Here is a 22238-nt window from a genome sequence, read left to right on the forward strand (position 1 = left end):
CAGGAATTTAAAGTACAGAAATGTAAAGAACAGGAAGGGAATAAAATTGGAATATGTAAAGTAAGATTGGTTTTCTTTGGATTTTTTGCCTCCCCTTCTCTGAAGTCCTTCCTGCTATTTATACTCTCCAAAAATAACCATCGAACTGCACTTCAAACCGTCGAACTGTTCCTCTGTGATCGCTGATCATGCTACCTTATAAGTAGTTCCACTACGCCTTCACTTGCAGTTAGGCTTCCCTCCTATATTTGAATTTGAATGCGAGCAACCGTTGAAGCCACGTCACCTTACATCTCTTTGTTGATCCGCTGCTACTCAGATCTTATAACAACCAATATTAACTGCCACGCGTATGATCAGGATCGAAGACCTGACTGGTCTCCCCATATTACCCTTACTTTGCCACGCGTCGAATTGTCACTGGTTAGCATAAAATATGTAGCCAACACAATCATATAGAGTTTGTATATGTAATTCCATCAATCATTTATGCTAGGGGTCCACGTTTGTGTTTGGTCGTGTTTTCATTCTCTTGACATTTTGTTTTTGAAAATGTTTTTCCGAAAACAAATCATTTTAAAAAATGGTAATGTCATACAAATATAATTTATATCTGAAAAAAAGATACAACCTTTAAACAATTGGAAAAAAAAGAAAAAAAAAAAAGAAGTCAAGTTTTGATTCAGACATCCCAATGTCAATCAAAAAAAAAAAAAAAAAAGTCGCCTTTAAACTATTGAAAACAAATTTCACACAAATAAAAATGACGGGTATAACTTTCATTTTTTTCTTCTCCTGAAAATAGAAATGTAGATGATAATAAACCCAAATAATAATAAAAAAAAAACATACACACACACTAGCAAACAGGCTTACCACTATGGTGAGGCCTCTAAATGCATCTAAGGTGGCAACCCTCTTGCTCTTGGGCTTTATGATCATCACTGGTGGTGGTTGCTCATCCTTCTTCCCCTCCTCCACCGTCTGATCATATTGAGTTATGATCGTCTGCTCTTTGTCATTGTCCATACCATGGTCTACATCATCAATCCTAGCTTCTTCATTCTTTTGATGATGACTATCATGATCATGATACATTTCTACATCAAGTGGTGTGTGTCCAAATCCTTCTTCCACCCTCCTAGGATCCACCATTGTAAGTACTCTCTCTCTCTCTCTCTCTATAGCTTGCTAGTGCAATCACCATAACAACTAACTTCTTGTACATTTTTTACAGAGATGAAATCAATAACGGGCCATGGCCGGCCTCAGTTGACTTGCACTTTTTAATGTTTTATTTTTATGCACAACCAAATGGGTTGGCAACATTTAATCGGACAATAATGGGCCTATTTTATTATAATCCAATTACAATGCAACACCTCAATCGGTTTTTGACACAAAAAAATTCGAACTTTCAATGATTTCCTAATGATTAATGACAAACCAATTGAATTAGCCACCGAGATTAGCTCAGGGGTTATAAGCTTGTACGCAGTGGCAGAGTTAAGAAATTAAAATAGATGAGGCACTTATTAATTATAATATTAAATTTTTTTATAAAAATATTTAACATAAATTTTTACCATTAACTTCAAGAAAGATAAAAAAAAAAAATTAATCAGTGTGTTTGGTTTTAGTTTTTTGAAAACTAAGTTTTTTATTTTTTATATTTTTTTGGTTTTAGTGAATATTTTTTAAATTTTAAACAAATTTTTTACTTTTTTAGATGCACATTACTTAGATATGTATCCAAATAGTAAAATATTTGTGAAAAAATATTTTAAAAAATTAATAAATACACAAAAATACGAGAAATGTATTGAATTTTCATATTATTTTTATATTTTTGGGTATTTAGTGTATTTTTTAAAGATTTTTTTTTCACAAATATTATACTTTTTAGGTATATTTATGTTAGGTGTGCCTAAAAATTAAAATTTTTTTTCTTAAAATATTAAAAAAATTAAAATACGAAAAATAAAAGTATAGAATTTTTTGAAAACTGTTTTCTGAAAACTAGAACCAAATAAGCTAAATATTATTTGTAATTAGTGTATCATGGACAATATTAAAAAAAGTCATGGATATAAAGTTTTAAAATAAATTATATAATGATAAAGTAATTTTTTTATACAAAATATGCATACAAATTCAATATAATAGTTATATCATGTCATCATTAATATGTAATATTACCAACCAATGGTAAAGAAATACATAGAGAATGAACGCTACATGTCAAACGTAACTAATAATTTAATAAATTCTATATTTTCATTTAGATTAATTATGTTTGCATGTCAATAGTGATAGACATCACCATTACATTGAAATTTTCATAGATAATAATATCGTAATCACTTTATTTTCAATCAAAATAACCATTATTATTCTTATTATTTTAAAAATATCATTGACATTTAAAATAATATTTTTATAAATTTTTTTATTTAGAATATTTTCTTTATGTTTGCTTTAAAAAAAAAGAAAAAAAAAAATTGCAAAACCCAGGGGGGCACGTGACCCCCTGACCTTGGACAGCTCCGCCCCTGCTTGTACGGGTTTGACTCTCCCAGCCTTCCAATGTACCTGAAAAATAGAAAAAAAGAAAGGGAAATGTTAGGGATCATGAAAAGTCTCTCATGAAAATGATCATGAAAGATTTGTGATCCTTAGATTACCTTGATTAGTGTGTGGTGCTTTATTCTAAGTGTAATTTAAAGGTCACAAATCTTTCATGATCATTTTCATGAAAGATTTTTCATGATACCTAGCATTGCTGAAAAAGAAAAATACAGATCCAGTTGAAATATCAATCCTAGCTTAGACACCATTGTAAGTACCTCCAATTTGTAGCTCAAAACTTCGACACGTGGAACAATACTAGGATGTTAATTAAGTAAACCATTATTAAGTTTTTAACTTTTCAAGCATTAATTAGTGGATAAATAGGACTAGCAAGAGGTCTTTTAATTTTAATTTTTGTAGTGTTTAGTTATGAGTTATTGTTAAAATGAAACCAGTAAAATTATTAAATTAAAGTTTGTTACATTTTATTAGGGTGAATTACACTTAACAGTCTTTGTAATTCGGGACTTAGATCACTTTGGTTCCTAACTTTTTAATTATTATACATTTGATTTTAAATTTTGAATCTTATTCCAAATAAGGACAATCAAAGATGTTTTCTTTATAAATGGTCCATTTCAAGGGTAAAGTCATTATACAACTTATTTTGTGTTGGTTAAATTGTATGTATTTTTTTTTTGATGAATAAGTCATAAATTAAAAATAAAAAATATACACAAATACAAGAGGAATGCCCCAGGCACTGACCCAAACTATACAAACAAGAACAACCAGCCTAAAAACAGCCTAAAAAGGCATTTCAAAAAGAGAACAAGCTGAGACAAAAAACAGCTTCAACTAACAAGACCAAGATAAACATAAAACCTGAAAAATCCAAAGCTATTAATTGGATGGATAAAGATATACCAAACAATTAAATAACCTAGAATTATAACACAAATAGGTAGACTAAACTCATACTCGAAAACAGATTTTGATTCCTTAAATGTGTTCAAGCTTCCCATACAAACTGTATGTGGACTATGAACACATTCCATAAGATTCTCAAAAATCTGTTACAAAAAAGGAGACAAAAAAGGACTATCCTTTACACAGCCCATAAGATTAGGCCAACAAAAGATTTTCAAAATATCCACTCAAACAACAGTACCACAGTATATCAGATTCAACATATATATACAAATTAAGTAAAAGCTTTCTTCACACTTGTGGCGCCTAAAGCAGCCATCCCTCCTTGCTACCAACTTCCAGAATTTAGCAAACCCTACCTAAGATTGACAGTTACATGTGTTCCAGAAGTGCCAGCTATACAACATCAGATAATACACAACAGCTACTGTATATTTGCACAAACACAATATATATTCTCACTACACTCGGCCCACTATATAGGATCTCACAACACTAAAAAATTATCCTTTCCATGCAACTCGCAAAGAAATAGAGCAACAGGAAAATATAATTGTTAGCACTTAACGTGGCCATGGATGTTGGTCAGGAAGTGTATATTGCTCACAAACACTCAACCCTCAATTAAGGTAATTTCACACTCTCAATGCAGACATATAGTAGCTCAATTTCCTGCAAAAATAGAAAAAATTAGATAACCCCTTAGTTTTATGCGCTCCTTCACTCAACCCATAGGTACTGAACTCCCATCACTCAATGGCTGTGTGGTCTTCAGAATGGTGTGGGGAAGCCTCTAAGAATTCAAGAACCGGCTGTCACTTGAATGTCTTGTAACATTAGTCATATACATCAAATGAAATCTAATCATATCCACAATGCATTTAATAACAACCTCCTCAAGAATCATCTCTTTTATGAAAATTCTATTATTCTTAGCGATCCACAGTTGATACACAGTACAAGTGAAAACTAGTTTAACAATAATAGCTCTAATAGATTTACCTTTAGCAGATTGTGCCACATGCTGAGTAATACCAGGCCAAGAGACATTCAACTTAGATTGAATACAAGTCCATATTCTAGAATAGAAGAGGCAATCAAAAAATACATGATTGTGATTTTCACAAGAGTCCTTACAAGATACACATTCAACAGATTGAGAAATGCCAAACAATCTCAGTCTATCCCCAGTATTCAATCTACCAAGGATTGTCATCTGAGTTACAAAACTAGGCTTAGGGATATTATGGGGGCTCCACAGAATGGCAGCTCAGGACATTCTATCCCCAGACTTTCTCAAATAATTCCAAGTTGAAGTGATAGACAATTTTCCATCAGAGGAGGGAAGCCATCTGACAAAATCTAGGCCATTATTAGGATGAAGAGTAGAAGGAGTGCTCTCAATCAATTCTTTTAATTCCCAAGAAGAAGCAACATGCCATCTCCAACTAGTATTATCAACAATATCTTTGACCTTAGACTCCATACCAAGGGCAGAGTCATAAATAATATGGTCCCCAAACTTAGCCCACAGACACCCAAGGGGATGCCAGTTATCAAACCACAAGAAAATCTTATCCCCATCCCCAACATAGTGCTTAATTAGAGGGTAAATGATAGGTCTAAGGGAAAGAATTTTCCTCCAAACCCAAGATGGAGTACTAGGCATTTTTACCCTCCAAAGGCTCTTGTCTTTGAGCAAGTAAGATTTGACCCATTGACACCACATGGATTGTTCACCCCCAGAAAAGAGAAACCAAATGTGCTTAGCAATGGTGGCTTTATTCTAGATTTCTAAAGATTTAAACCCCAAACCCCCCTACTACAAAAAAATTAAGATTTTAGAGACAAAAATTTAGGGACAAATTTATTTTTTAAGGACTAAATATTTTTGCTGCGCAAAGTATCGTCATTATATTTTTAGCAATGAAATTGGACATTAGTAATGAATTATTTTCATTTTGAGACCTAATTTTATCTCAAAACATAAACCATTTTGACACCAAATTATTTAGTTCCTAAAAGTTTATAAATTAGTGACATTTTCAAAATTTTGTCACTAAAAGCCTTGTTTTTGACTTTTCTAGAGGACTTTTTAGCGACTATCCTCATGACGATAGAAATTGGTCTTTAAATGTCTTTTGCAACAAAATTTTCACTTTTAACGACCAAAAAATTTGGTATCTAAAACTCTTATATGTTGTAGTGTCTTTATTTTTAGGTGTAACGCCCCCCCTCAAAAAAAAAAAAAAAAAAATACAATAAATACAACCCAAGAGATTCACAAGCATAATATGTAATGTATTACTTTCATTCATCAGAGTTTATATTACAAAAGAGATTACATGCATTACACTTTCATAAATATTCATTCTGAAACTACGGCATGTAACACTAATTAATAACAACAAAATAAATGCCCTACGGGCTTACATCCTTCCAAAAGATAACTTGGTTACAACAAAAGTCAGAGTCAAGCTCTTTACAATTAAAGCCCTCGGATTAAGAAGAAAACATATAAACATAAAGGTAACAAAAATGGAGCCGTCAGCCCCGTCCTCACAAAGTATGCCCCTGGAGGTAGCATGTCACCTGTACCTGAAAATTGTTTCCCAAGTAGGGTGAGCCAAAGCCCAGTAGAGATATACTAACACGATGTATGAAATTTAACTAAAATATGAGCATTAGATAAATGTTCAATACTTAAGACCGACCGACATCTTTTTATGACCGATCAATAATGACATCAATATCTTATTCCATTTCCATTCTTTTATCCTAATCAACTCACAGATAAGTCCTTTGTTATCCAAACAATCCCAAATGAGACTACAACTCATTTATTAACTCTTAAATAGTAATCATTATTGAAACACTTCAATATCAATCATTCTTCAAACACTTCAATAGCAATCATTATTCAAACACTTCAATTTTCCTGCCATTTTACGGAATCACATCTGAGGGAACCGGCACCCATATACATATAAGATTTCGAGACTTTCACCCTGGACACTCCGGCCAACTTAGTTTTTAATAGAGTCCATCCCCTATCTCTTCCCAAACAATGGAGTACATCCCTATCTCCTCCCAAACAAAGACACATGCACAATGTATTTAAAACGTTGTCATATACAATGACTAACCAAGTCACATATTCAATGATTTGATCAAACTGTCATATTCAATGACATAATTAAATTGATTAGTTTCAATTTACCTAATCCTCATGCAATTGCTACAACAATCATAACTATCCTTCACCGATAGCCCAAAACAGATATTTCTAAACAGATATACCATCCATCAACAGACAATTTATCAAATTTTCATAGATGAGTGATTCAACAAATCCAACTACACCATTTAATTATACACCCTTCTAATTTCATTTTCCCTACATCAAATTCATTATTTATACCAAATAGTTCTTCGATACAAATTAGGGCAAGTTTCTCATTTTTTCAAATATTAACCCCAAGACCCAATCTCACCATTTATCCTTATATAACATCATAATCAAGGCCTCACATACATATATGGAGCCAAATATAGAAAACCCCTCTTTCAAAATTTAAATCCAAACCCTAACTTCACCTAAATCTTTTCAAATCCCACCATTTATACAAAATGACAAACACCTAGGTTAGAACCTATATCAAAGAGTAGAATATTCCTACCTCAAATGTAGAGCTCAAAGAGGAAGAAGGAAAAACTTTGAAAATGCCCAAAACTTAAACTTTCTTGGATCAAATGGAAGCCCACGAGTTGCTCTACCTTTTTCTCAAAGGAAGTAGAGTAGAAACTCCTAGATTCAAAGGGGTTTGTAGAGAGAAGTTGGATTTTTAGAGAGAGAGACAGCCGATCTAGGGTTTTGAGTGAGAAGAAGTGCACAAAATGATACAAAGATGCTCTGCTGCGAACTGATATACGTAGTCCTCGCTCGAGCAAAGGAGTTGTCGCTTGAGCGACCAGACACAACAAGTGACCTCGCTCAAGCGCAGAATGCAAAGCTTCAGGTTTGCCACAGACGCACACGCACGCTCCAGCGCAAGAAGTCTCGCTCGAGCGAAGAAGCAATTTCACTAGGTTCGCTCGAGCGCAAAAAGCTTCACTCGAGCGAAGAACTTCCCATTCCCAGAAAAACTATGTCTAGGAGAGAAACCTAACGACCCTCAAACCTCGCTCGAGCGCAAGAAACCTCGCTCGAGCAAAGAAGCAAATTACCAAGGTTCGCTCGAGCGCAAGAAGCCTCGCTCGAGCGAAGAAGCCAAAATCTGAGCAACAACAACCTAGACCAAGTAATAACCAACCTGTTTCAAACTCACCCAACAAGTTCTAAAACTCAAATGCAAGGAGTCAAAGAGGGAAAAAGACATGGATACAATGTTCAACTACGGAACCCGAGTCCGGGACACAATGAAGGTCGGGGCAAAACCAGGATCGCCATATTAGGGTAGCAGATATTCTCCCAAGAAACTTTAGCCCCATGAGTTTTAGGCTCACAGCCAGATCAAAAGAAAGACCTAAGAAGGGTTTCAATGGCTCTAATAATCTTCTTGGGAAGAATGAATAAAGATGACCAGTATAACTGCATAAAAAACAGGACAAATTGTATCAATTGAGCTCTGCCAGCATAGTTAACTTGTATGCTATTTGAAATGTAATGACATTTTTTTCAATGAATAATACTAAATTTTTTTGATTATAAAATTTTATTTTACTTGATTTTTAGAATCTATTTTTAGAAAATTTTTCCAAGAAATTAAAAATTAAATTGGTGAAAAAAAATAAAAAAACACATCACTTTTATATAATTTTATCTTTTGGGACGGTAGAAATAATTTTTTAAAATAAATTTTTTTGATATTTATTTTTGTTAAATTAGTTTCAATTTTTTCAAAAGTCAAATATGGCGACAACTTTGATGTCATTATTAAACCAATCTATTAAATCAAAAAATTCAAAACTAAAAACATTTCATATATTAAACATATCGATTACACACTAAAAGCCTAATAGCCATCCATTATATGATAACTATAAAACAATATCTGTTAACAACAAATACAACCATCTATTACATTATAACCATCCAAAAATATCAAAAAAAAAAAAAAAACCCCATTATATGATCATCATCCAAATACATACTAAAGATTAATTTAATAAAAAAAAATATAAAAATATAAAAGATTTATTATTTTTACATAATTTTATCTTTAGTAGGTAGAAACAATTTTTAAAAATTCAAAAACAAATTTTTAACATTTATTTTTATCAAATTAGTTTATAGTTTATCAAATTGACTACGTTGCCCTTAAAATGGAGCAACAATGTCTTCAATTTTCCTTATTTAGAACGAGATTCAAAATTCAAAGTCAAATGTATTACAATTAATGTAATACATTAATTGTAGTACATTTGATGTATCTTCAAGCTCCAAGCTTCTCTTTATTGATGTATCTTTTCATACCTTGTATATACTCCATCAATAAAGTTTTCTTTTGCCGATAAAAAAAAAAATGTATTACAATTAAAAGGTTAGGGACCAAAGTGACACAAACCCTAAACTATAAGGATCGTTAGCATAATTCTCCCATCTTATTATTATGTTGTTGTGCCCCAAAATCATATTGGTTCCCATCCATTCAAGGACGAACCCGGGATTTTCACATAGGGGGCAAAAATATACATATTAACAAAATTTTTAAATAAGAAGTATGAATTGCAATACCAATTTACTACCAATATATAGATAGCAAAAATAAGATGAAAACGTATACAAATAAGCATTTTTTTAAATCTAGAAATAGGGCTTGTTATCAATGGTAAATTATTAATTTTATTATATTTTGTATGTTTTTAATTTTTTTTTAATCCAATGCTTTATAGATATAGAAAAGCAACCACATAAATTTTTAAAAAAATCAAGAGAGCACCACTTAAAATTTGTAAAAGTAAAAAACACTTAGAGGGAGCGAACTTCTATAATTTGGAGACAAACTATAATTAATATTACAATAATAATGAAAGTTTTTGAAATCGTAGGAAGGGCAATCGCCTCCTCTTGCCCTCTATAGGTCTATCATTGCATCCATTGTTATGATTAGAGTCGTCTTCAATTATAGGTATTAATTACTACTCAATGTAGCCATCATCAATGACTCAAATGTAGGTATCATTTTTTAATTTGCAACAGTTTCATAAGAAAAACGGACGACGTATGACAATGTCATACATATGGTTGAACTGTAAATTTATAATATTGATTAGATGATAATGATGTTAACTAATATTGAACTAATTAAACTAGTATTTGATAATTGGAAATATTGATGAACAAAAGTACTACTAGGGGCCAAATCTCAAGTTGGGATTTGATTAAGATACTAGGTGTTAATACCAAAGTCCAATGGAGCACTTGAATACTGATGGGAAAAAAAAAATCTGAATAAATGATTAAAAAAAAAAAAAGTATCCCACATTGGCAAAGAAGGAAAAACTCACTGCAAGAGCTACATTATGAAGCCTTTGAAGCAATATATCAAAAATGTTGGAGCATGTGTGAAGGTAGAATCCCATATTGAATAAAGAGTAAAGGGAGATATTTCTTAATATATATTAGATAGATTCTCCACTTATAAGCTTAAGCTTTTAAGTGGGTATGAGTTCTAAATAATGTATGTTGGACCTTGATGTGGGATCTATTACTATATGCTTGTAGGGGTGAACTATTCTTTTACCTTTACTAAGAATACTGTGTGCTCGTTGCAATTAGTGGATGAGCTCCTACAGTTATGTTATAAAATTTTCTTAGCTTAATTTAGGAGATAGGATTTTTGACTTACTTATGGCATTCTTTACTATAAATTTAGAAAGGACAAAAAGAAAAAGGCAGCTTGATCTTCAGGGGGCTACATGTGAAGCGTTCTTGCTCATTATTGCATTTTAATAATTGAAAAAAAAAAAAAATGCCCAACATTTGGGATTAAGAAATAGAGATCACATTCATTTGAACTATAATTGGGAATTGAAGTGTAAATGGTCATATAAATTCCCTCGAGTAATGCATCAAGGCATGTAGTTAAACGATGAGTACAAATGGAACTATTCTTTATTCTTTTGATGCATTTTCACATTTTTAACTATTAGTGAATGTCACTTTATCTTTTTATCTATAATCCTATACATTTTGATCTCAACTATACAAATGTATCACTTTTGTTATTTTATAGTTGACGCATCAAAATGTACAAGTCATAAACGAGGGGGATTGTACCAACAAGAGGTCTTTTAATTTGAAGTAGTAAATATATTTGGTCTTCAGAGTGTATTTGACGTATATATAAATTAGCCAACTAAATTAATTTGCATCAGCTTCATTAGAAAAATCGACAACACAACAATGTCATAGAGATGGTTGAATTGTTAGTTTAAATATCAATTAGATGATAATTATGCTAACTAGGGTCGAACTAATCAAACTTAGTATTGATAATTGGAAACTTTGATGAACACAAGGAACTAATCCTTTTTTTTTTTTTTCCCGATGAATATCACAAAGTACTAATCCTAAACATAGAGAACCTTACAGGCTAAAGAAAAATGTGTATATTAGTACTCAGAGGAGTTGTCCCACTAGAATGGGCCAAGTCAAGATGGGAATTAATAAAGGTCTCGTCTGTTTTCAGAAGTAGAATGGAGGGAATTGATAGTGAGACCATGTTTGTTTGAGTGGACATGAGTTTGGGATTGGACTAATAGTTAAATAAAATTATTAATCCGATGTTAGGTTAAACAATTGAATTCATCCGGATATGGTATCTCACATATGATGGATTATTCAATCTCACAGAGGGGGGTGGGATATAAATTGGAAGACTAAGCCAAAGTTTAGACTACTAGTCCCTCCTTATAATCCTAACTCAATCCAAACATAAGATAGGATATACAACCTAAAGGGATTCGTAATCCTAGGATTAGTAGTCATGAGAATGCTAATTCAACCTAATCCAGTCCGCCAAACAAACATGGCCTGGGCAGATTAATAGTGAGGTGATTGATAGTGAGGAGATTGTTAGTGAGGGGATTAAGTAAAATTGTGTTTTTCTTGATGGTGGTTGTTAATGTAGAGATTGTTAAATTATTACCCTATAAAAGAAATATAAAATATTAAAACAAATAAAATTATGATTTTTACTTAACAAAAAATACAAAAACATTAAACTTTAATGTTAAAAAAAATTCCCAACATATAAAAAAAATAAAATAAAAAAACCTAATCCCATGGGACTAATTTCCTAATACCATATCCACCTCCTCCATCTCAATCCCAACACCAAGGCCTATTCTAATCCCATGGGATTGTGAATCCCCTCTCTATCTCCCAAAACAAACACAACATATAGTGGGTCCCACCTCAATTTCAATCTCAATCCCACCTCTATTTCCTAAAACAAACGGGGCCAAAGATTAATTCCAAAGTGCAATGGGGCACTTAAATATTGATAGAACGTAATTTGAATAAATAATTATAAAAAAATCCCACATTGGTTGAGAAAGAAAAACTCACCCTGCAAGAGTTGCAATATGAAGCCTTTGAAGCAATACATTGAAGGCACGTAACCACACAGTGAGCACAAAGCGTATTATTCTTTCGCCTTTTACTCAAGAATACTGTGTGCTCACTGCATTTAGTGGCATATGCTAATATGTGGGGATGAGAGGTCACTGCAATCATTCCCTCCCTACTATGTCTGCTATGCTATTGAAACGACACCATTTTTCCATTTTTGTATTTTTTTTTAGGGTTACATTGATTCTTATTTTATTATAGCAAAACAATCTAGCTATCGGCCGTCGTCCCCCTTAAGCAAAAGGTCACCACTTTACAGTAAGTTGAAGTTGAACAACTAGTTTTTTATTTTTATTTTTATTTTTATACGTTTTTGTCTTCTCTTAAACGGATTGAACGGTATTCTCCATCTTCGATTTACCGTCCTTTCACCAGATTTAGGGACCATTATTGTTCAACAAACTGGTATGTGTATCTATATATATATATATATATATATATATATGTGCTTCCTGTTTTATTTTGTACAGTGTGTTAGTGGTTCAACAAGAATAATGGTTGGTTTGTTTTTCTGTAAGTGGATTGAGAAACACAATTGTATATTATAAGAAAATTTATTTGTTGTGTAATTTTTTTTGTTTGTACATGTTTAGGTATTTTTGTATAAATATTATATAATTTTTTTAAAGAGTAACGATAATTTGGAATTCATAAATAATTTTTTTTTGTAGCAATGTTATGTATTTTTGTAGAAATATTACAAATTTTTATAACAATATTATGTATTTTTGTGGTGATGTTACGCATTTAATGGTTTAAAAAAAGTTTCAATAAAAAAAATATAACCTTACTACAAAATACGAACTTAATTTTTTAATCATAAATTGTCATAACTCAACAAAAAATAACATTACATTTGTGACAAAAATACAAAAAATTATATAATAAGGGGGCATATGGTTCACATTGTTAAGGGTGTCTGCCAAAGGGTTCCCTATATCATATAATATACTAATTCTAATATAATTTTGCAATTATATATTATAATCTAGTTAGACACAATGAATTTCCAATGCTACTGTACTAGATTCCCCCCCTTCTCCGCTACCCTTTTAATTAATTTACATTATTAATTGATTTATTAGATTTCATTGAATTGTTTAATTACTCAGCATTTGAAATTAATTAATGGCTTTTTTGCTCAAATTCTTGTTTCATTTTTTTTTCCCTTCATATTTTGTAGTGTTGAAATAGAGGATGCTATAATTGATGATGGTGGACCTGAGAGATGCATCGAAGAAATAAAAGAGTTGGCCAAGGATAAATCACCATATTTTGGTATGGAGTTTCCATCAGAAAAAGCTGCAAATGAGTTTTATAATGAATATAGAAGAATTGTAGGGTTTAGCATTAGAAGATATTACTGTAACAAAAGCAAGAAAGATGATGTTATGACTAGTAGAAAGTTTGATTGTTGTAAGGAGGGAGAGAGGGAAAAATATAAATGGCACACGATGATAAAAAAATCATCGAAGTGAGACAAGAACAAATTGTAATGCATTCATGCATATATATTTTAAGTGGGACTTGTCAAAGTGGATTGTTTTAAAGTTTGACACTACAAGAAAAGTGGGCTTAAAAGATGAAACTTTTTGCGACAGCACATTTGCCTTCGCAAAAAATGAATTTTTGCAATGGCACACCTTGCTGTCGCAAAAAATGTGACTTTTTGAGCCGGCATAACTTGCCGTCGCAAAAAATGTGACCTTTTGAGACGGCACAACTTGTCGTCGCCAAAAAATGTGACTTTTCGAGACAGCACAGCTTGCTGTCGCCAAAAATGTGACCTTTTGAGACGGCACAACTTGCTGTCGCAAAAAAATGTGACTTTTTGAGACGGCACAGCTTGCCGTCGCAAAAAATTTGAGCTTTTGAGACGGTACAATTTGCCGTCGCAAAAAAAATGTGACTTTTTGAGCCGACACAACTTACCGTCGCAAAAAATTAGACTTTTTGAGACGGCACAACTTGCCGTCGCAAAAAATAGAGGCTCCGTTTGGTAAGCATCTCAAAATATAGTTTCACCCATTAATTTGAGTATGTTGTTTGTTTGGAGTTTTCAAATCATAATTTTACACCCATTTCTTAAAACTCAATTCAAAACATAATCATTACTTTTCAAAACTCATAACCAAACATATAATTCAAAACTCATTTCAAAACTCCATTCAAATCAATATTTTAATTTTTAAAATATTTTAAATATTTAAATATTTTAAATACTTAAATATTTTAAAATTTAATATTTAAATGTGTTACCATTTTTTTTAATATTTTTAAATATTTTAATTTCAAAATATTACTATTTTAATTTTTTAAATTTTAAAATATTTTATAAAAATAAATTCAAACTATATTTTATAAAAATATTTTTAAATATTTTAATTTTTTTGTTATGTATTTGGTTACGATTTGAGTGTAGAGTTGTGAAAGTAGTATGGAGTTTCGAGTTATGTGTTTGGTTATGAGTTTTAAAAATAATTTCTTAATTGAGTTTTGTTTTATGTGTTTGGTTACGATTTGAGTGTAGAGTTATTTTTAAATTTAAAATATTAACATTTAAAATTATTTAAATTTTTTCGATTTAAATTTTTTGAATATTTATTTTAAGTTTTTAGATTATTTAAATTATTTAAATATTTATGATTTAAATTTTTTGAATATTTATTTTGAAAAAAAATTATTTCCTTTGTAGTATGTCAATTAAAAAATTGATTAATGTTATTTTTTGTTAATAATAATTTTTTTAATTGAATTTTAAAAAGAGTTTGGTTATGAGTGTTGATCAAAATTTTCAATATTGTGAAAGTAGTGTGTTTTGTTATGAGTTATAAACTCTGCCTGTCTCTCTTTTTCTCTTTGTGTCTCTTCTTTTTCTCTCTCTCACTCATCATTCTTCTTTGTATGTCTGTCTGTCTGTCTCTCTTTCTCTCTGTGTCTCTCGTCCATCTCTATTTTGTCTATCTCTCTCATCTCTTTTCTCTCTCTGTCTCTCTTCTCTTTATCTCTCTTACTCATTTCTCCCTGTCTCTTTCTCGTTTATCTCTTTTCGCTATTTTTTGTTCTCTCTCTCTCTCTCTCTTTCTCTCTCTGTCTATATCTTTTCACCCATTTTTTCATCTTTTCCTCTCTCACTCATCACTCTTCTCTCTTTGTCTATCTGTCTCTTTATCTGTCTCTCTCTCTGTGTCTCTCACTCATCTATCTCTTCTCTCATCTCTTTTCTCTCCCTGTCTTTTTCGCTCATCTCTCTTCTCTTTATCTCTCTCATCTCTCTCTGTCTCTCTCGTTCATCTCTCTTCTCTCTCTCTATCTCTTTCTCTTTGTCTCTCTCGTTCATCTCTCTTCTCTCTGTGTCTCTTTTTCGTTCTCTCATTCTCTATCTCTTTATCTTTTTGTCTCTCTCTTTCCCTCTCTCTCTTCTCTTTCTCTCACTTTCTCTCTCTCCCACTGTGTTCGCGTTGCTCACTCTCTCCCTTCTGTCTTCTCTATTTATTGAGCTCTCTCTCGATTTATCTGTCCATTACAAGAAAATGCACTTTTAGCAATCACTTTGTCTCTCTCTCGCTCATCACTCTGTCTCTCTCTGTCTCTCTCACTCTCACCACCTATCTCCTTTACCACCTTCAACACTACTGCAAACGCCATTCCACTACCACCATTACTACCACTGTCGCCACTTCACCTCTACCATTACTACTACCATTGCCACCACTCCACTACCACCACTACTACTACTGCAACTACTACTACCATTGCCTCTCCTTCACCTCTGCCACTCCGTCTATTCTACCACTATCACAACTTCACCACTAATCTCCTTCGCCACCACCACCACCACCACCACCACCATCATCTCTTATCCACCACCTTCACCACTACTGTCGCTTTCTCTCCTCTACCACAAAAAATTAGTTCATGATTTTTAATAACAAAAAAAAATGGGCCGCAGAAAAATATTTTTCATTGACCACAGAAAATTAACTTTTATTTTCGTGGAAAATATTTTTCATTAAAATATTACCCCTACTTCTACCAAATAAAAAATAATAATATTTTTTTTTTCATTAAAATAAAAATGAAACAAATAAATTTTCAATCTTAGTAACTTAAAAAAAAAAAAATTTTTTTTTAAAAAAAAATTATTAACTACAAAAAATATATATTTTAACAAAAAATAAATTTTTTTGACAACGGCAACTCTCATCGCAACAAAAAAAAAAAAAAATGAAAGAAAGAGTTAAACGACATTATTTTGTTATTTAAATTTCATTTCTGACCAAAAAAAAAATTTTTTTTTTATTTTTTATTCTTGCCCTTTTTTTTTTCCACCCCCCCAAAAAAAAAAAATCTCCAATCTCAAATCCAAAAATCCCTAATCTCTTCTTACTCCCCTCTCTCTCTCTTGATCGACGGCGAGCGGCAGAGGAGCAGCGTCGTCGTCGTCGAGGAGCAGCGTCAGAGGAGGAGGAGCAACAGATCTTCCGATGTTGCCTAGCCTCACCAAGTCCTACGCGTCGTAGGAGGAGGAGCAGCAGATCTTCCGATGCTTCCTGGCCTCACCAAGTCCTACGCGTCGGAGGAGGAGGAACAGCAGATCTTTCGATGATGCCTGGCCTCACCAAGTCCTACCCTGTCACTCCTTCTCGTCTCCGCCTCACCTACGAAGATGTATGGCTTAGATCTTCCGCTGGAGTTCGCCTTCATGCCTGGTTCATCAAACTCTTCCCTGACTGCCGAGGTCTCTCTCTCTCTCTCTTTCTCTATATATATATATATATGTATTGATTTGATTAGTTCGCCTTCACGCCTATTACTACAACGTTTACTTCTTGGGGAAATCTATTTTGTAGGCACATAAAGTTAGGATTTTTTTTTAAATTTTAAAATTTTTTTTTTGGTGATGAAAATTTAGAAATATTTGTGCCTTGCAAGGATGAACTTTATTATCTGTTTATGTCTCATTGTTGTGCTCTAACCTTTTGCTTACTATCACATGAAAGACACATACAACAAAAAGGGCGGTTGGGGTTTGGATACAAAAAGAGAAGCTGAATTTAAAGGCATCGAAGTGTAGAATTACCTTTCTGATCCTCCATTAAAGCTGTGCAGAGAGAGATACACAAACTACCACAAATGGTTAGTAAGACACATCATGTGTTGTGATATCTTCCATTCGTATATTAAAGGAGAAATTGTAAATCAATGGCATTATTTTTGGTACAACACATAGAAAGGACTTTTACCATGCAAGCAAAAAAATTTGCACCACCATGAAAATGAAAATTTTTTTTTACTGTGCCACTGATTTGTAATTTTCCCTATATTAAATGAAGATTCCTTCTTTGTCATAGTGACTTTAACCATTTTATTTAGCACCCCCAGCATTATTACTTTCAGTAGACGCATAGTTATTATCCATACATAACTGGGGAAATATAGAAAGTACCAGTAAGCAGATGGTAAAAGTTCAAGCTTGAAAAGATTGATATTCATTTGTTGGAATCACTTTTTGTTTGTGGCTTCTCCAAGGGGCTCATTGTCAATTTGAGAGGTCCATTTGGATTGTGATGTTTTGTGGTTTTTGCTGTCCCAAATCTCTAGCAATTTAGCAGCCCTGGTTGAATAGAGTTTGTGTCCCATATGTAAAGTATCCTATGCTTGTAGGCATTATTTATGGTGTTTACATGATTTTATGCTTTCTTCTTTTTTGCTTTTGTCCCTCTAATTGTTGAATGATACATTTGAAAATTAGTAACGTGGAGCATCTCCAATGCACTAGGCATATAATACTTGTTAGTTAAAATGCCTAGTGTGATTCACTTTTTTCAATTCCAATGCACTAGGCATATGATTAGGCATTTTGGCTCAACTCATATTCACTAGCTACATGTAGCTAACCTTCAACGCTAGGCAAAATGTATTCAATCATTAGGATCATTTCCCTCCATCTTTGTTGTTGACGTGGCATTCTATAAAATTAATAGTGTTTGGATAAATAGCTAAAATAAAGAGCATGGTTGGAGTAAAAACATAAAACAGTTGATAGGCAAAATAAAATATATACTTTATAGTAATATTTAGATAGGTAAAATGCCTACTACCGTTGGAGATGCTACAACTTTCAATAATCACAATTAGGGGCATTCATTTAGTAGTCTCATCATACAATATTTATTTAGTTGAGGTTTAGGGAGACGAGTCAACAAAGTTTTTTTTTTTTCTTTTTCTTTTCTTTGATAGGTATAGGGAGACAACAAAGATATGAATGATCAAGGGGTACTTTTTCTTAATCATGAATTACGGTATGATAAATCTCACCAACCACAAATAGAATATGAGGAATTTCATATCAATATTGATGTGCCCTTTTACCCTTTTGATTGTTCACTGGAGGGAGAAAACTCATGTACAAGCAAGTTTGTTGACTTTGGGGATTCAAGTCCTTTGTAAACTGCTATAGAAGTAAAATTGTGACTGTTTCTGAGTTATTCCTAAATTTTTAAACTTACGAGAGCACAAACCAAAATTCAATATACTTAAAAATTGCAGAATTGAAAACATAAAAATAAAATCCATACCCAACCATATATTAGAGATTCCTTGTAGATGGATGAACAAGGAACTCATGTATAGGCATCTTATTAGACTGCCCCAGTTATCTTTGGATAATAAGTGTGTACTTCAGTTTGACTCATAGAAGCCAGATCTTGAGCTTCATAAATCTCTGACTGCAAAGAACATTCTCAGTCCTGAACAAGTTAAAACTTCTCCATTACCAAGCCTTTAAATTGCCTCCAAATTGTGTTTGCTGATGGAAATTATCTGTTCAACTCTTATACTGAACAGCTTCAATGGTGTTTGAAACTGCGAACCATGAAAACAATATAATGATTGCTGATGAACTGACCAATTCCGATATAGTTTATCCCTAACCATCAATCCCACTTTCATAAATGTGAAATGTAGTTGATTTTCTGTCAAGAACAATGAATTTTGTAGCATACGTGACCTTCATCTGAATGGATGAAAACTGCAACTCTTTTGTCTTGGCATCCTGTTTATCTTCTTATAATCTTAAATAAATTTACAGTTCTGTAGAGAACCTTTTAAAAAAAAAATTATACCACATTATATTCATCGAATTTTGTTATATGCCCTTTTGGTCTTCTTCAATATGTATCAACGGTCATCAAGGTTTCTAAAGATTGTGTAAAATAGTTAATGGCAGATTCTGAAACATAATTTTAGTTGGCGTCCATGAGTTGATTTCTACTTTGTTTTGTAGACATATTTCACTTTCCCTTTATAAAGACTTCATATCATTGACTACCTAACTGAAATAGATTGTTTATCATAATCCCTTTGATTTCAATAATTGGTAATTGGTGGAAAAGAAAGCCGCTATCGTACTTTTTCCAGCACGATATAAGAACGAAAGACTAAAGAGAAAAATAAGCATCTTTTGGACTTGTTTGCGGGCATGACCCTTTGACTTTAACCATTTTATTTTATTTTTGATTTTCACAATTGAAAATGGAGCGAGCAAAGTGAAATTTTGATGAAAATGCCAAAGGTGAAAATAACCGTTGTTTTTATCCATGTGAATTTTGGTTTGTAGAAGATTTACGGATCAAAAAGAAAGAGAAGGGGAAATTTAAAAAAAAAAAAAAAAAATATATATATATATATATACTTAGTGGCGGTTCTAGAAATTTTGTTCAATGAGATGATTCATATTTCCTTCCCTCAAGGTGAAGTCCAGCAGACCAACTACTATTGAGTGAAATTATTTCTAAAAACTATGTTCTAGTTCAACTCAGTTTAATTTTTAAATTTATTTATTTATTTTTGTCAATTTCAAAGAACTAAACTTGAATTTGTGTGTGTGTGTGTGTATATAAATTGGTTGGCATACTAGATTGACTACAAAATAGTAAACAAAAAAGATTAAATTGATCTCAAATGGTAAACAAGAAGTATAGATTGTCATAAAAATTTTATTTTTACATACTTTTCATTCAACTTGATATGATCATGTGAGAAATCCTATAAAAAACTAGATACATCATATGCATTCAGTTAGTTGTTTTGAATTTGATTGGGGTCAACTAAACCTCATACTCCAATGCATCAATCTTATCTCTCTCACCCTCTAGCTTTATTGCTTGACCAATAGAATCATGATTGTCATATTTGTCACCATGTTTGTCCTCTACGATTAAAACATGTACCTGTTTTTTTAATGCTTGTACACCTACTAATACTAATCTCGTACAATGTTTTTCTAAGTATACTCTCTGCAAAACAATTGTGTTTTGACTTTGATGTCATTTACAAAATTAAATAGAACTTGAAGAAATTGTGTGCATTTGTTTTTTAATTGTGTGCTTTGTGAAGAAAAGGAGGAAAATATTGATATGCTTGAGCTGTGTTTGTTGTAAAAAATTTCAAAATGTACTACACAAAGTCTTATAAGCTAACATGCTGACGATTTCAAGAGGTCACCTTTTTAAATTTGTGAAGGAAAAAAGAAGATATAAAGAGATATAACTGTTCCTTCATTTTTTTACAATATTCCAACACAACCTTGACATGTTATCCCCACCAAAACACACACAAAAGAAACAAGTTGGTGAATTCCAGAATTCTAAGTTCAATTCCATGTGATAATATTGTATGGGATTCAATTTTAATGAATAGAATTTGTGTTATATGAATTTAACTGGTATGTCTAAATGGTTTAGTATCATGGAGTATCTTGTGTTTCTTCATGTTGTAATGCCATAAAAGAAATTTAAAATAAACTCACATTAATTACTGGTGTGAATGTCTTTTGCTGCATTGCCACATGAATTAGGATTAGGGGACGTGTCTTTGCTATAGTCAAGGGAGGACAACTAAAGAGATTTGCAGTTAACAAAGAGGTTTTGTTATTTGGAGGGTGCTAAATTGCAACATGAAGGCATGGTGGGTTATCTAATAAGTGACAAGTATGGTTTGCCACGTTTCAGATAGTTCACACCATGCTTGACTTGTCACTTGTTAGATGGCCCATTATGCTTATATGTAGCAATTTAGAGTAATGCTAGATATGCTTAGGCCTTGTTTGGGAAGTTGGCCATTTTAGTATGCTATTCCCACGTTTAGTACAAGCTTTTTTGAATTGAGAATGATACCAATATTAGGCACTTCAGAAGGCAATTTATACACAGCATTACACTTCCTAATAATACATATTAACATATTAACACATAATTATATTATCATTAATTATTTTTATTTTATTTTTCAGATATTTCCAAAGTAGGAGTTTGTTTCTTGTGGATTTCATGCCTGTGAAGAATGTCATAATTTTTGTTGTTGTACCACGGAGAATGCTGAGGAAAACTTCTAGTTTTGATTTGTGTTATTTTGAATTATGAATAACATTATGTACTATATATGTATTATGGAACATTATGTACTGGGTTAATTTTGCTAATGTATCGTTATGAATGCAAGAATATGTTTATTATCGAGAAATTATTATTTCTATACACGAATTTTTATATTATTATGCAATTATTGGTTTTTTTTTTAAATTGTTTTTCATTGAATACATGTAATTTTAATATTTTTTAATTAATTTACAGTAGGTTTTTTAGTGTTTTTTTTTTTTTTTTTTTTTTGCGACGGCACCAAACCGTCGCAAAAAATAGATATTTTATAAGTTTTAATAATTTTTAATAAAAGCCTTTTGCGACGGTACTATTTTCCATCGCAAATAATCTTTTAGCGACGGCTCATTGTGCTGTCTCAAATAGTTTTTTAGCGACGGCAAGTATCCCCGTTGCAATAAAAATTCTTTAGTGATGGCATTTTTGCTGTCTTAAATAACACCTTTAGCGACGGCAACATAGTGCCGTCTCAAAAAATCTCAAATTTTTTTTATATTAATGGTGACGAAAAAATTCCGTCGCAAAAAGGCTACTTTGCCGTTGCAAAAACAAGCGACGGCAACATGCCGTCGCTAAAACCTTTTTGCGAACCTCTTTGTTGCGACCCTCCATTTGCCGTCGCTAAAAGTCATTTGCCGTCGCAAAAAACCTTTTGAGGG

The 22238-nt window shown here is 32.1% G+C and overlaps 1 non-coding gene across 1 annotated transcript; it reads left to right on the top strand.

Annotated features, from left to right (window-relative positions):
- The first annotated feature begins 12127 nt into the window (after positions 1-12127).
- On the top strand, positions 12128-12242 carry LOC114314062 (U5 spliceosomal RNA). The gene has a single exon (XR_003647372.2). It is a non-coding gene; the product is annotated as a U5 spliceosomal RNA (small nuclear RNA).
- The last annotated feature ends 9996 nt before the right edge of the window (positions 12243-22238 follow it).

Source organism: Camellia sinensis, chromosome 3, assembly GCF_055761805.1.
Source record: "Camellia sinensis isolate YWXY chromosome 3, ASM5576180v1, whole genome shotgun sequence".
NCBI lineage: Eukaryota > Viridiplantae > Streptophyta > Magnoliopsida > Ericales > Theaceae > Camellia > Camellia sinensis.